This window comes from Leucopleurus acutus (genome assembly GCF_964270905.1).
Source record: "Leucopleurus acutus genome assembly, chromosome: 12".
Lineage (NCBI taxonomy): Eukaryota > Metazoa > Chordata > Mammalia > Artiodactyla > Delphinidae > Leucopleurus > Leucopleurus acutus.
The window spans coordinates 83,375,315-83,382,363 of NC_139154.1; the positions used below are offsets into that span (position 1 = coordinate 83,375,315).

The 7,049-nt window shown below is 47.3% G+C and overlaps 1 protein-coding gene across 1 annotated transcript in view; it reads right to left on the reverse strand.

Annotated features, from left to right (window-relative positions):
- SPRED2 (sprouty related EVH1 domain containing 2) overlaps window positions 1-2,147 on the reverse strand; it is a 126,300-nt gene extending 124,153 nt beyond the window's left edge. Inside the window, exon 1 of the mRNA XM_082851391.1 lies at window positions 2,106-2,147. The gene's annotated coding sequence lies outside the window, so the exon portion shown is untranslated. The remainder of the gene's footprint in view (window positions 1-2,105) is intronic.
- Window positions 2,148-7,049: the final 4,902 nt, after the last annotated feature.

Below are 7,049 nucleotides of genomic sequence, written 5' to 3' on the forward strand. Positions count from 1 at the left end.
GCTATTGGATATTTCCTTCTGGGGTCTTGCTAGGGAGCAAGAGATGCAGTCTCTACCCCTTCCTGACCTCCCAGTGCAGTACTTTTCTATCCTCCTGAATCTGCCAAGACACTACACAGAGATTTTTAACTTAATAGCAACCACTGAACAAATTAAGAGAAGATTATATGCCTCGAATGTAGTATACCTAAAGTGTACATGTATGCATTTGGACAGCCGCAAGTACTCCGAAGACAGAATTTCACCTTGAGTCAAGGAAAAGCTAGTGGTTTACCCTAGGCTTCGTGTTTACGATAACCATGATCTTGGTGGACGTGGATTGGGTTCCACCCACCCTTGATGCTGAGTGCTGCTGTGTGGTGGTGAAAAGGGCACTAGACAGGGGAGGGACACCTGGGTTCTGGTTTTCTCCTAGCAGTCCTGAGACCCTGAGTGAGGCTTCTAGCAATTCTTCAGTTTCTTTATAAAACAAAGATAACAAGGCCGCGCTTGTCCTTCTGTTTTTGAGGCCGTTGAGGGTCTATGAGACAGCACTGAACAAAGCAAGACCTCGTTGTTGTCCAAATCCCCATAAGGCTAAGGCATCTACCCAGTTCTCACCTTTGCCCATTGTTGCTTTTCTCAACAATGTTTGAAAGAGTTCCCACTCATTCATTCCTGAACTTCCAGGAACATGGACATTTGTCCATGTCAAAATTATCCACCCAATGGGCATCTCTTCGGCGCCACCCTCCAGTTTCAGAGTACTCAAATGGCAAGGTGGCAGGCGAGGTGATTATTAATTTCTGCAGGTAGGCAAGCTGATTCTGTGTTATCACAACTCATTCATCCAGCTCCCTGCTAATAGCAGTGAATGACTGGCCCAACCCAGGGACCAGGCAGCCGGAGGAACAAAAGAAAACATTCCAAGGTCCAGGAGTAACCAGGTCCCAAATTGGTTGTCCTGCTGCCAGACTCCAGCAGGTCCTTAAGTTCTCTGAGCCTCGGGTTCAGTGTCTGTAGTGTCAGGATAATTCCCACAACATAGAGTCGTTGGGAGGATTAAATGGCTATAAAGTGAAGGCACTGCTGTGTTACGCACTCTGCAAATAGGAGATTAATGGCAACCATTTCTTCCTTCTAGCCTGTGGATTACCAAATGCTCCCCCCACCGCTCCTGGTCCTCTGTGTTCCTCTAAAGAAAACCTTGCAATTCTCTTCTGCCTTCTTCATTACCCAAAAGGGGCCTTTTGATGAAAATGTTCCTAGCAGGTCACCTCTTGGTCCCCCCCATCAATTGCTAACTGTGACTCCGGCAACTCCAAAAATAAATGGCGGTAGTGGGCGAATAACTTAAATGTTTTTTGATCTATCAGGGTGTTATCAAAGTCTACTGGATTGTTTCCAGAATAGGGGGTATCACGGATTCAGGGCTTTAATGACATTGCTGAAAGAGCTAAATACCCGCATCCCGGTCTCTCCCACACAACCAGCGAAACAAGGGGCAGGGAAAGCAAACCAAAGGTGTCTCGTACAGCGTCAAAAGTAATATTGATCTGCTCACAACTTCACGCTAACCTAGCGGAGCCCCCAGCAGGACCCCCACCTACCCGCCTCTCAACCGGAGTCCGGGGCCCGGGAGCACCCCCTCCCGAATCCTCCTCGCCAGCCGCCTGGAAAGCCTGGAGCCCGGAACAGGAGCGACCCTCGGCGACCGCCGGACGGGCATGCTCAGTAGACCTGCAGGTCTCCTTTAAGTCGGAAGCCGGCCGCGGCCCCCGCCCCCTCCCGCCCCGCAAGGGCGCGGGGAGAAGCGGACATTTTCTCCTTTTCAGCAATCTGCTCTTTCTTGTCCTTCGCCCCCGCTCTGCGTCCTCCCACTTCTCGCCCGTCGGGGTCCGGTAGGGCGGGGAGTGTAGATCTCCCCGGGGTGGGCTGGTGATAATCAGTTCCCTTCTCCTCCTGGGTGTGTGGGGGCGTGGGATAGGGGGTGATTGGGGGAGGACTCCACTGTGCCCTAAGGTTTGTGCTGCCCGGCCGCGGCCCGCAGGAGCCCCCCTACCGCCGCGGCGCCCCCCGCTCCCCGCCCCGCGAGGCGGGCGCAGCTGCGTTCCGCCTGTCCTCACCTCACCCCCATTCTGCCCCTTAGGTATTTCTCAATGACCGGCGCTCGGAAGACACTTCCGACCCGGGAGGGAGCGGGTAGCATTAGCTCCCGCTTTATCAGTTCCTTCCGGCCTGCCGGGAGCCCAGCCCTGCGCTCAGTTTGGCCGCGCCCGGGTGCTTTTATTATTCTGTTTAAATAAGCAGTCGTGTGTGCCAGGGTGTGCCAAGCGACTTTGCAGCCTGGCTGCCTCCCCCCAGACCCGCCGGCCGGAATGGAAACCCAAGCTCTCTCGTAATGAAGGGGATGATGCAAACTTAGAAACTGACCCGGCACCCGGGAATGATGCCCCACCCCCACCCTTGGCGCGCGGCGTCCCAGTCCGTGCATGAATGGCTGGAGCCCGATTGCATAATCGGCGCGGTATATATAGCCGGCGGGCACGCCGCTGACGCGCTCCTGCGTCCTGTTATCGTGAATACTTCATCGCCGATGGCGTTGGCTCCCGGGTCATTTTCCCTTTCAGCTGTAAGGCTGGGATTTTAAATAGCAGAGATGAAAGGCTCTTGTCCCTGCCTCCCTCCTCCCTTGAGTTCATGTATTATGAATGAAACCTCGCTGCTTCCTGAAATCCCTACTTCAAGTAGGAGAGAGGCTCAAAGTCAAGGGTCAAGGCAGCGGTCCACCGAACCTCGTGTGTGTGTGCGCGCGCGCTCGCATCCGGGAGAGAGAGAGCAAGAGATGATTGACAGGATTGGGCAACCTTCTCGTTGAGAAAACGTAACCGCTTAGGGTTTGCCCCTGGAGTTTCAGTTTACAACTCTGCAGCCTCAATTTATGAGTAGATTATGCAAAGGGTCCTTTCGGCTGTGGCTGCTCGCTCTCCCTCAGAAGGCCTCGCCTCTGTAGAAGTGCTGTTTCATTCGGAGGAGCTGGTTCCCTTTCCCCTCCGAGGCAGCAAACATCCCCGGCTGTAAAAGCCCTGGGGACATTTGAGGTGTGGGAGAAAAGCAGTGCAACGGGTGTTTAGCCATTCTCTTGTTCTAGAACTCTTCTTAGAAGCTTCAGCTATGTCCAAAGATGAGGAAGTTTCACAAATATGGAGTCATTTTAAAGACGACAGGATGCAGAGGTGTTTTTTACCCCTTCTCTTAAACACCAAGTTTCAACTTATTTTCTCAAAATAAAATGACTGGTTCTTCATAGATGTATTTCTGGCATGTGAAAGGCAGTGGTCTGGTCATTATTTTTCAAGCTGGAGGCCCTTTCCTCCAACCTGCATTTAAAGTGCCAGGTGCTTTGTGAGGCTATGGGGATACAGTGGTCAATGAACCTCCTGCCCTCTAGGGTTTCAGTCAGGTGGGGCAAACAGTCCCGTGAAGAAAGCATTAGGACAATGGCATAACTGCTCTAAAACATGCGGTAAGCAGGAGAAAAAGCAGAGGTCAGGGAAAGGAAGGCTGCCCAGAGGAAGGGGTGTTTGAGCCAGATCTTGAAGGAAGGTGAGAGGGCGTATATAACTGACCCAAAGGCCCTAAGGTGTGACAGTGTGGAGAGCCAGGGTAACAGAGAGGCGAGGAGAAGGGCAGGTCAGGGAGGCAGCAGAGATCATGCTAAAGGAGGTTAGACTCTCTTGAAGTCTTGGAACCTTTTGCAGCAGGTTCACAGCTGAGCTATGTCCAGTCCCAGCTCTTTGCAGGGGCCCCTATAGTTATGCAAATTTAAGGTAAGTGGGCATCCATTGTTTGGGGGTTTGCAAACTGATAGCCCCTGGGTCAGATAAGGCCCCAGATAAATTTTGTTTTGCCTGCTTTTTTAAAGAAATCAAGCTAACAGTTGGAAATCAGAATATTTCACATAAAAATCAAGATTTTTAGCTCCTTCTGAAAAAACTCCAAAGACATGGGGATGGTGAGTGCCAGATTCTTGCCTGGTAACAGTTGGTTGCAGCAGAGTGGTTGCTGCCGAGTCTGTCCGGCTTCTGGCTCCTGTAGGCATTTGAGTTTTTGACCTCAGACATAAAAGAATCCTTTATGACTGGATCATGGTCCCACTCTGAGACCCCAGGTAGGCAGAGCTTGGCACTAGGTACACAGCATTTTAAATGAGGAGCCTCTGGTCTCCTGGGAGGAAAGACACCAATCTTCGATCTCCTACCCCAAGACTCTATTATAAATTAGGCCAAACAGGGTGGTTTAGAATGGGCTTAGTCATAGCCCAGTGGCAGGGAAGCAATGAGGCCTCTAAAATAACAACGCTTATCCCCAGCTCAGGCTCTATTTCTGGGGAACTCAACCTAAGATCTCTGCCAACAGGGCAGGTGAGGTTCAAGTGATCCACTGGAAAACTCCCCAAATGGGATCATGTTTGTACCCTAAATTTATGGAGCAGCTTATATAAGTTACATACCCATTTTAAGCAGGGAATGCTAGACTCAGATTTACATTATTAATAGATTACTCCAGGCATGGAGGATGGTTTGCAGGAAGCAAAGCAAAGACTGGTTAGGGAGAAATTTTCTTCTTCCACAACAGAAATAACAATGCATGACAAAGCACAGTGGCATTGGCCATGGAGAGGGAAAACTAATTCCAAAGACACAGATGGGATGGAAATGACTTGGCTTTATGATCTATTAGATATGGAGACTAATGGAGAGGTCTGGGATAACTTCAAAGTTTTTGACTTGGGAAATTGGATGGATCTCAGTGCCTCTGACATGATCAGGGTAACAGGAGGAGGGCTTGATCACGAATAGACAGTTGCTACCACTCAACTCTGAGACCCACAAAATAGGTCAGGGATTGAGGGATACAGGGAGGCCAGAACATAGGAAAGCAGAACCTAGAGATGGAGATGGAGGGACAGTTCCCTGAGGACATCAGTTGAGCAACTGGATTCAACCTTGCCTGAAGCTGGAGGATGATCTGGCCTTTTTAGATCAAGTTGGGCTTCTGTCACTTATAGCCAAAAAAATTCTAACTACCAAAATAGAAAGCCGTATTTAGGATAGTGAAAAAGATTGAGAGGAACTAAGGAATAGAACATAAGGGAATTTTAGAATGTACGTTTGCTGTTTGCAATTTAACATAGGGACATCTGGGGTCAGTGCCAGGGAATTTCATAGAGATTCTGATTTAATAGAACAAATTTCTCCCAGGAAGTTAGTCAACATTTTATGAGTTGTACCAACCTCTCTTTTTGGCCTTAGCATCCCATTGTCACCACCTTATTTCACATCTCCAGCTCCCTTCTCACTCTTAACATCATGCCTCATTTTTACTACCTTTATTCCCCAGCCTCTTTCTTCTGTAAAGCTCATAACTGAGAAAGGATGCTTAATAATATAAGAATATGAACTTTTAGAATTGGAAGAAAATTAAAGATCATATGTTTGTGGCAACCAAACGTTTTACCCAAGCTTTTTGGAATGCGTAAAAGGAAAAGAGGAAAATAAAACTCAGTAAGATATGGTCCCTGTATCAGTTAGCTTTTGCTGTATAACAAACACCACAAGGGACTTCCCTGGCGGTCCAGTGGTAAAGACTCTGTGCTTCAACTGCAGGGGGCTCAGGTCTGATCCTTGGTCGAGGAACTAAGATCCCACATGCTGTGTGGCCAAAAACCAAACAAACAAAAGAAAACACAAAATTTTGTGGCTTAAAACAATAAACATTTTATTATCTCTCATGAGTGTGTGGCCTTTAGACCAGGTGACTGTTCTGGCCTCGGCCAGCTCAGCTGGGGCTGGATGATCTAGGATGGTCTCTTATGTATCTGGTGATTGGCAGGCTGACTGGTCTGGCCTGAGCTGGACTAGCTCATCTCTGCTCCATGTGATCTGTTATCTTCCAGTAGACCTGCCCAGATTAGATCACATGGCAGTGGTGGCAGGGTTCCCAGATCAGCAAGAGGGCAAACCCCAAAGTACATGCATTTTTCAAGCCTCTGCTTGCATCACATTTGTTTATACTATCTCATTAGCCAGAGAAGTCACATAGCCAACCCAGAGTCAAAAGTCAAGAAGCAGGGAATTAGACTTTCCTTCTTGACCAGAAGAGGAGCAGAGTCACATGGCAGGGGATGTGCATACAAGGATGGGAGGAATTTGTAGCCATTTTTATAGTCTACTTCAAATTTCACAATTAGAGAAGGATATTTGTAATAATATACATTGATCCCATATATAAGTGCTATGTATTTATTTATACAAATATATGATAAATATATTAGAAAATATACTCTAAGCATATACGTATGTCATATATTTTAATATAAGTATTCTATATTTATATATAGGTATACTATTTATGTATAGGAGTACTATTGATAGAATTAACTTCTGCCTTTACAGTCACTGACTTACGGCCAAAGTAACTAAAACTGCTTAATGTTGAATAGATTTGTTCGTGCTATAAAACTCTTCTCAATAATTTATTGAATGAAGAAAGAGACATTTCAAACTTATTATGCTTTCCCTTCTTTCTTAGCATGAAAATCCTGTGTCTGGTGTGCCTTACTTCTTAAAATAGGTATATTCCTAAAGAGATCTAGGCAATTGAAATATTTGTTAAAAAAAACAAAGCACAGGGCTTCCCTGGTGGCGCAGTGGTTGAGAGTCCGCCTGCCGATGCAGGGGACGCGGGTTCGTGCCCCGGTCCGGGAAGATCCCACATGCCGCGGGGCGGCTGGGCCCGTGAGCCATGGCCGCTGAGCCTGAAAAAAACAAAACACATATAAAAAACACTAGGAAAACTTAACTATTTAAGATTGCTATAGATTGAATAATTTGGAAAAGCAAATAATCGTCCCTTAATTTGTTCATTGTATTAACTCAGATTTTATATATCATTTTGGAATTAAAGCAAGGCTCACTTGTGTACTTTTTTGATGGTAGCAGAGGTGGTACTTTTGTTGGGGGAAATGATGGTGGAGATGTTGAGTGGTAGTGGTGAAGGTAATAGCA